Source organism: Hevea brasiliensis, chromosome 4, assembly GCF_030052815.1.
Source record: "Hevea brasiliensis isolate MT/VB/25A 57/8 chromosome 4, ASM3005281v1, whole genome shotgun sequence".
Taxonomy (NCBI): domain Eukaryota; kingdom Viridiplantae; phylum Streptophyta; class Magnoliopsida; order Malpighiales; family Euphorbiaceae; genus Hevea; species Hevea brasiliensis.
This window is the reverse complement of record NC_079496.1, coordinates 6013786-6020350: the sequence shown is the minus strand read 5'-3', so window position 1 is coordinate 6020350 and position 6565 is coordinate 6013786. Positions and strand designations below refer to the sequence as shown.

Here is a 6565-nt window from a genome sequence, read left to right as displayed (position 1 = left end):
TTTCTTTTCTTTTCTTTTCTACTCATTTTCAATTCAATTTTTAGCAATATTTATTCATATTTTAGATCATAATAATTATTTATTTAACTGGACAAGTTGGCCAAAAATCACCTCTGAAGGCGAAATGACCAAAATGCCCTCCGTTTGGCTTAACGGGTCAAAATTGTCTGTACCGATTGAAAAATTTTTCTAAATATTTTCTTGGCATTCTAATGCCATAGGAACCTCAATGACCCTTCTCTGGAGTCCCAAAAATTATTTTATGAATTTTCTCTTGGGTCTAGGGCTCCTAGTTGCGAGAACCGCAACTTCTCACTGGGTTACCCATCGCTTGGGCATCGGCTCATTTTACTTGGTTGTATTTTATTTCTAAAATTTTTTCTAAATTTTTCTTATTAATATTTGAGTTAATTATGGTTCCTCACTTTAGTTTAAATATTTTTCTGAATGTTCTAGCTGTCCAGTCCGACACTGGTCACCGGAACAGTAGAATGTACGGAGTTGCTACAAGGAGGGTGTTACATAATTAACTTAGATCTAGAAATAGACTAAGGGTTAAGAGGGTTTTAATAGATTGATTAAAGAACCTAATGGGTCTTGGTTAATTTTAACTCCATGAAAGTAGGATTAAGTTAATTAAGGCACTCTTTGTCTCACTCGAAAGAGTTTTCAAAGGATTTTAGAATTAATCTCCTTTAAACCCATAAATTTCATGGATTGGGCTAGCTAGGGAAAATCCCAAAATGACTTAAATATGAACCCTTAACTCCAGAATCGTCTTTTATCAATTATTGGTTGGAATTTTACTTTTGAGTATTTAGTTTAATCTCATTTTATTAATTTTCATTATTAATATTATCAATTTCTTTATTTTGTGAATTATTAAATTAGTCATTGTTTGAATTTAGTTTTGCATTTTCATACCTTATGCTTCAAATTCCTAAATTTCTTTTATTAATTTGATTAAAATACAATTTTAACATATTTTATTTTACATCAAAAATTCAATTGAAAACACAACTCTCCGTGGGAACGATATCTTTTTCTATACTACTTGAATGACCCGTGCACTTGCGGTTCGGACACATCAAGTTTTTGGCATCACTGCTGAGGAGTTATTTGTTTAAGATTGAATTCTTGATTATTTTAGTTGTTTATAGTTTTATCTTTGTTATCTTTTCATTTGTGTTTGTTTGTTCTTTTTTAGGTACTCTTAATCTTTTATGAGAAGAGCTAGAAGCACAAGTGACACATCCTTATTATTTAATCCTGAAATTGAGAAGTTTTGTAGAGCCAACAAGAAAGAAACCAGAAGAAGAAAAGAAGTATTGAGAGCAGCTAAAATTGAACAAGAAATGGCTGAAGAAAGAGTTCGAATCGGTGGTGATAATGCTGAAAATGATCGAAATAATTAAAATGCAACTCATGGTGAAGAAGTTGTAAAGGCTAATGTGCCTAAGGGAAGTATGATGGATCACGCATTTCCTCATTTTGATGATTTAAGAGAGAGTATAGCAAGACCAAGAATTGATGCAAATAGTTATAAGATGGATTTTGGAGTACTACAAATGATTCAGAATTCTCAATTCGGAGGTCATCCTTTAGAAAATCCTCATACTCATCTTAAGAAGTTTGTTATGATCTGTGACATGCAAAAGCAACCAGGAGTGTCTGATGATGCAGCAAGGCTAAAATTGTTTCCATTCTCTTTGAAAGATAGAGCATTGGATTGGCTTGATTCTTTACCTCACAACTCAATTACAAATTGGGAACAGCTCGCTGATGCATTTCTTGCCCAATACTTTCCACCTGGAAAAACTCAAGAGTTGAGGAATCAAATGATTGCTTTTAGACCAAGAGAAGATGAGACTCTTTATGAGTCATGGATGAGATGGAAGGAGTTGGAGAGACAATGTCCACATCATGCCATTCCTAAATGGATGATAAATCAGAATTTTTACACAAATGTCACTCCTGCTATCAGAGGAATCATTGATGCTCAAACTGGAGGGGAATTCATCAATAAGCATGAAGATGAAGCTTATGAGTTGTTAGAGAAAATAGCAAAGAACAGTCATCTATCGAGTAGTCTAAGAGGGTCAACTCCAACTCAAAAAAGGCAAGTTGCTGGAATGTATGAGCTTGATCCATTCAACATGATCAATGCCAAATTTGATGCACTCACTAATGTCCTTGCTAAGAAAATGGAGGATTTAAGTATGCTAGTCAGTTCATCATCATGCTCTAGAAGTTCTCAACAAGTTACGTATGCAGAAGGAATAATGAGCTGTGGAGTAGATTATCCTTCATATGCTTAGAGGAATCATTCCAATTTTTCATGGGAGAATTAGCAAAATCAAGCTTCAACTCAAAACTTTCCACCACAACAACAAGGGCATCAATACTAACAACCTAGGCAACCACCACCTAGTTTTCAGCAAAAGAATGCAATTCCTGCACCTCTACCAAAATAGCAAGAACAAAGTTCTACCACAGAAGCTTTATTACAACAAATTCTTGCTAACCAAACTAAGCATGATGAAGAGATGAGAGAGATGAAAGCAAGGTTGGAACAAATGCAAACACACAATAGGATGTTGGAAAATCAAATTGCACAACAAGCATGCTCATCAAGTACCAAATCTATGGGGAAACTTCCTAGTCAAACAGAAAATCCAAGGGAGCAATGTCATGCCATCACACTGAGGAGTGGTAAAATAGTGCATACTGAGAAGAGTGAAAAAGTTGAGAAGAGAGAAAATGAGAAAGATGTTGAGAGAGATGAAAAACAAAAGAGTGAAAAAGGGAGTGTAAGAAAAGGTAAAGAGGAGGTTGGAGAGAAAGAAGAGAAATATATACCTCCAGAGCCTTACAAGCCACAGCTTCCCTTTCCACAGAGATTTCAAAAAGCTAAGCTTGATGAGCAATTTGGGAAGTTCTTAGAGGTTTTGAAGAAACTATATATAAATGTGCCTTTTATAGATGCTCTTTCCCAAATGCCTTCTTATGCTAAGTTTCTAAAAGAAATTCTCTCAAATAAGAAGAGACTTGAAGATTATGAGATTGTAGCCTTAACTGAGGAATGCAGTGCTATCCTCCAAAGGAAACTTCCTCCAAAGCTCAAGGATCCAGGGAGTTTTTCAATTCCATGCCACATTGGGGAATCATGTTCTATAAAAGCTTTATGTGATTTAGGGGCTAGTGTAAGCCTTATGCCCCTCTCCATCTATGAGAAGCTTAACATGGGAGATCTTAAGCCAACCCATATTTCTCTTTAGTTGGCAGACAGATCAATTAAGTATCTAGAAGGGATCTTGGAAAATATACCACTGAAGGTTGGAAAATTTTACATCCCAGTTGACTTTGTCATTTTGGACATGGAAGAGGATTCTCATATGCCAATCATTTTAGGGAGGCCTTTCCTGGCTACAGATGGTGCTTTAATTGACGTAAAAGGTGAAAAGCTTACTCTTAGAGTCGAAGAGGATCAGTTAGTCTTCAATATTGGCAATGACAAGAAGAAGCACCATGAAGATGTAGACTCTTGTTTGAGAATTGATATAGTTGATGAGTTAGCAAAAGAGCACTTTAGAAAGAGCTATCCAAAGGCTTCTCTTGAAAGTTGTCTTGTCCATGAAGGGACTATCAATGATGAAAATCCAAAAGAGGCTGTATTTGCATAATATTTGAAGAGTAATCCACCTTGTCAAATGGCACCAATTTTTTAACTTGAGCAAGTGGAGAAAAGTGAGGTCAAGCAACCATCTCTCAAAGAAAAAGATGCGCCAAAGGTCGTCAAGAAAGAAATGGTTGGATTTTTAGACAAAGCAACAAGGATCTTCTCATGTGATGGAAAGAAAATGAAGTATAGATTCATTGAAGCACCTATTGGAAATAGGGGCAATAAACTCTAATTCCAGCCACCATGAAGCATGACAAGGGTCAAGCTAAGGACCATAAATTAGAGCTCTTGGGAGGCACCCCAAGTTTCTTTATTCTATTTTTATTAAGTTTATTCTATTTGCATTATTTTTTTTTTAAATATCCCTCAAATTCAATTTTGACATTGTTGAATTTTTCCTTTTGTAGATGCATTTTGAAGGACTAGAGGCTATTGCACTGTTGGGAAGTTATTCTTACTTGATGTTTTAATTGTTTACTTCCCCAAAACTGATTTGTTTTAGTTGCCTTTGTTGCAGATTCTTTTGGCTTGTGCAAAGAAGTTTTTGTGAGCTAATTCTACAGCATATGCTGTCAACTATTTCTTATTGGCTGAGGTTGGGTGTATTATCTTCATATATCTATGTCTTTAATGTTGGTATTATGGTGAGTGGTTCATTTTTGTGGTTGTGAGCTCAATTGGGCTGTGTTATTCAATTTTATGGTGCTGGATTGGAAAAACTGAGCATGCATGATTTGTTTTTGTGGATAAATGCAACTTTCTGATTGTAGTGCAGTGGTATTGGTTCTTGCTAAGCTTAAAATGTGATTAATGTCAAGCTGCAGGTTTTGAGTTGAAATGATATTGCTCACAAGTTTTTGTGTAGAAATTTTTGCTATCATGAACTTGAATGTGCAACTAATTTGGATTTGCATATGTTGATGAATTTTTATGTTAACTTTTAATGATTCATGCAATTTTTTGGCTAAAAATTCTCATTTTTAATGAAGTTTAAACATTAAAAGTCATTTTCCCTTGCAATTTCCAAATTTACAAAGTGATTTTATCAACTTTTGTTTCTGCTGAATTATGCATAGGCAAACTGCATAACTTGTGCAGTTTTTATACTTCATTTTTGTCCTGTTTCTCATTACTGCCGAAACCTACACAACTTAGTGCATAACTTATGCAATTTCGCATCACTTAACTTCTTGTTATTTCATTTTTGCCAAAACTTGTATAAGGACCTGCATAACTTGTGCACCATCACCTCCATCCCAGCCACCACCTCAACAGCAGCACCCCCATCTAGTTCAGCAGCAGACCCTTTAGACAAGGGCAAAGCCATAAAAATATATTGATTCTTGATCTATTTTTGTTTAGCTTCTAGTAGTTTCCCTTTATATACAGTGTTTACATTTTTATAGTTGCTGGAACAAATTTAACTTGCTTTGATTTAGTTTGCTGAACAAATTGAATGGATGGTAACTTTGGCTTTTCACTGTTGCTTTACGATTGTGAGCTCCAATTTTGCATACTAGTGTACATTCCTTCTTGACCCACAATTCTTTTCATTTTTTCTATTATATAATTCTGCTGCAGTTTTTAGTCCACTGCACAACTTGTGCAGTTATTTAAGCAACTCATTTCAAGGTTTTGTATGCTGCATAACTTGTGCAGCCTACTTATACACTGTATATATTTACATACCTCTGTTGGTGTTTGCACATTTTTCCTTGATATATCATTATGCTGCAGCTTTTCAATATACTGCATAGGCTGTGAAACTCCTTCTGCAAATGTTCTACATAGCCTGTGCAGTCCCTTATGCAACTCATGCCATACTGCACAGCTTATGCACTCTCCTTGTGCACCTGTTCTGCACAGCATTTATTCTACATAACTTGCACAGCTTTCTTATGCATCACCATCATCTCTTGAATTCACATTTTAAATGCTAAAACACTGCTCTATACCAGGTAACTCTTTCTTTTTGCTCTTAAATTTAACTATTCCTGGTTATTCCCCTTTGCTTTGAGTTTTGATGCTGCACTGCTTTAGACATTGAGGACAATGTCCAATTTTGAGTTTGGGGTGCTAGTAGTATGCCCTAGAGCATATCATTTAGTATGTATCTTGTACATATTTTTATTAATAAAAGGCATTTCCACTTTTTCGTTTACATAATATATTTATGTGTAATAGAAAAGGTCCATTGATATTTTGTTAGAAATATTATTCTTAAGTTGTTAAGAATATGAGTGACAATATTTCTAGCACGAAGTATCATAAATAGGTTCACAATCCAGGATACTTCATAATAAGGACATGACTTATCCAGAAAGATTGTATTCATGTTTGTTCCCAAGTTATTTATATGAGATATAAATAAGATGGAATGGTGAGTCTCATGCCATATAACAAACATGATAGGCACTTATAAATGATAAGTAGGCCGAACCAGTGACACTTATGACAAGCACATGGAGTTTACTCTTGTCAATGTTTTGTCATAAATCATATCAGTGCATATAATCTTTAGACCTGAGATAGCACAGTTATCTTGTATATAGGTAGTTTGAGTTTGATACTGCTTTCATACTTGTACTGTGTATGGGTATATGGGCATGTGTTGACTCCTACTAGTTATATATGGAGGTAGGTGTTGATCAAGATGGAATCTGTCCCTCTAAGTAAATAGAGATAAAATCCTACGTTCATTTAATTGTTCTTGATGTTTCAAGTTCCTGGCCATGACAGATAGATTTATTCAGACAAGAGTTTCTGATGAGAAAATCTTTTTAATCAAGAACTGGAATTAAAAGAGAACATAATATTCATAGAAAATGGAGTTTGACATAAACCATGACTCCAGCTTGAGTTGGGATTTTGTAACAGAGAGAT

General features: G+C 34.9%; 1 non-coding gene across 1 annotated transcript; it reads right to left on the bottom strand.

Moving 5' to 3' along the window:
• Nucleotides 1–1822: 1822 nt before the first annotated feature.
• On the bottom strand, nucleotides 1823–1930 carry LOC131179711 (small nucleolar RNA R71). The gene has a single exon (XR_009148598.1). It is a non-coding gene; the product is annotated as a small nucleolar RNA R71 (small nucleolar RNA).
• Between the last annotated feature and the right edge of the window lie 4635 nt (nucleotides 1931–6565).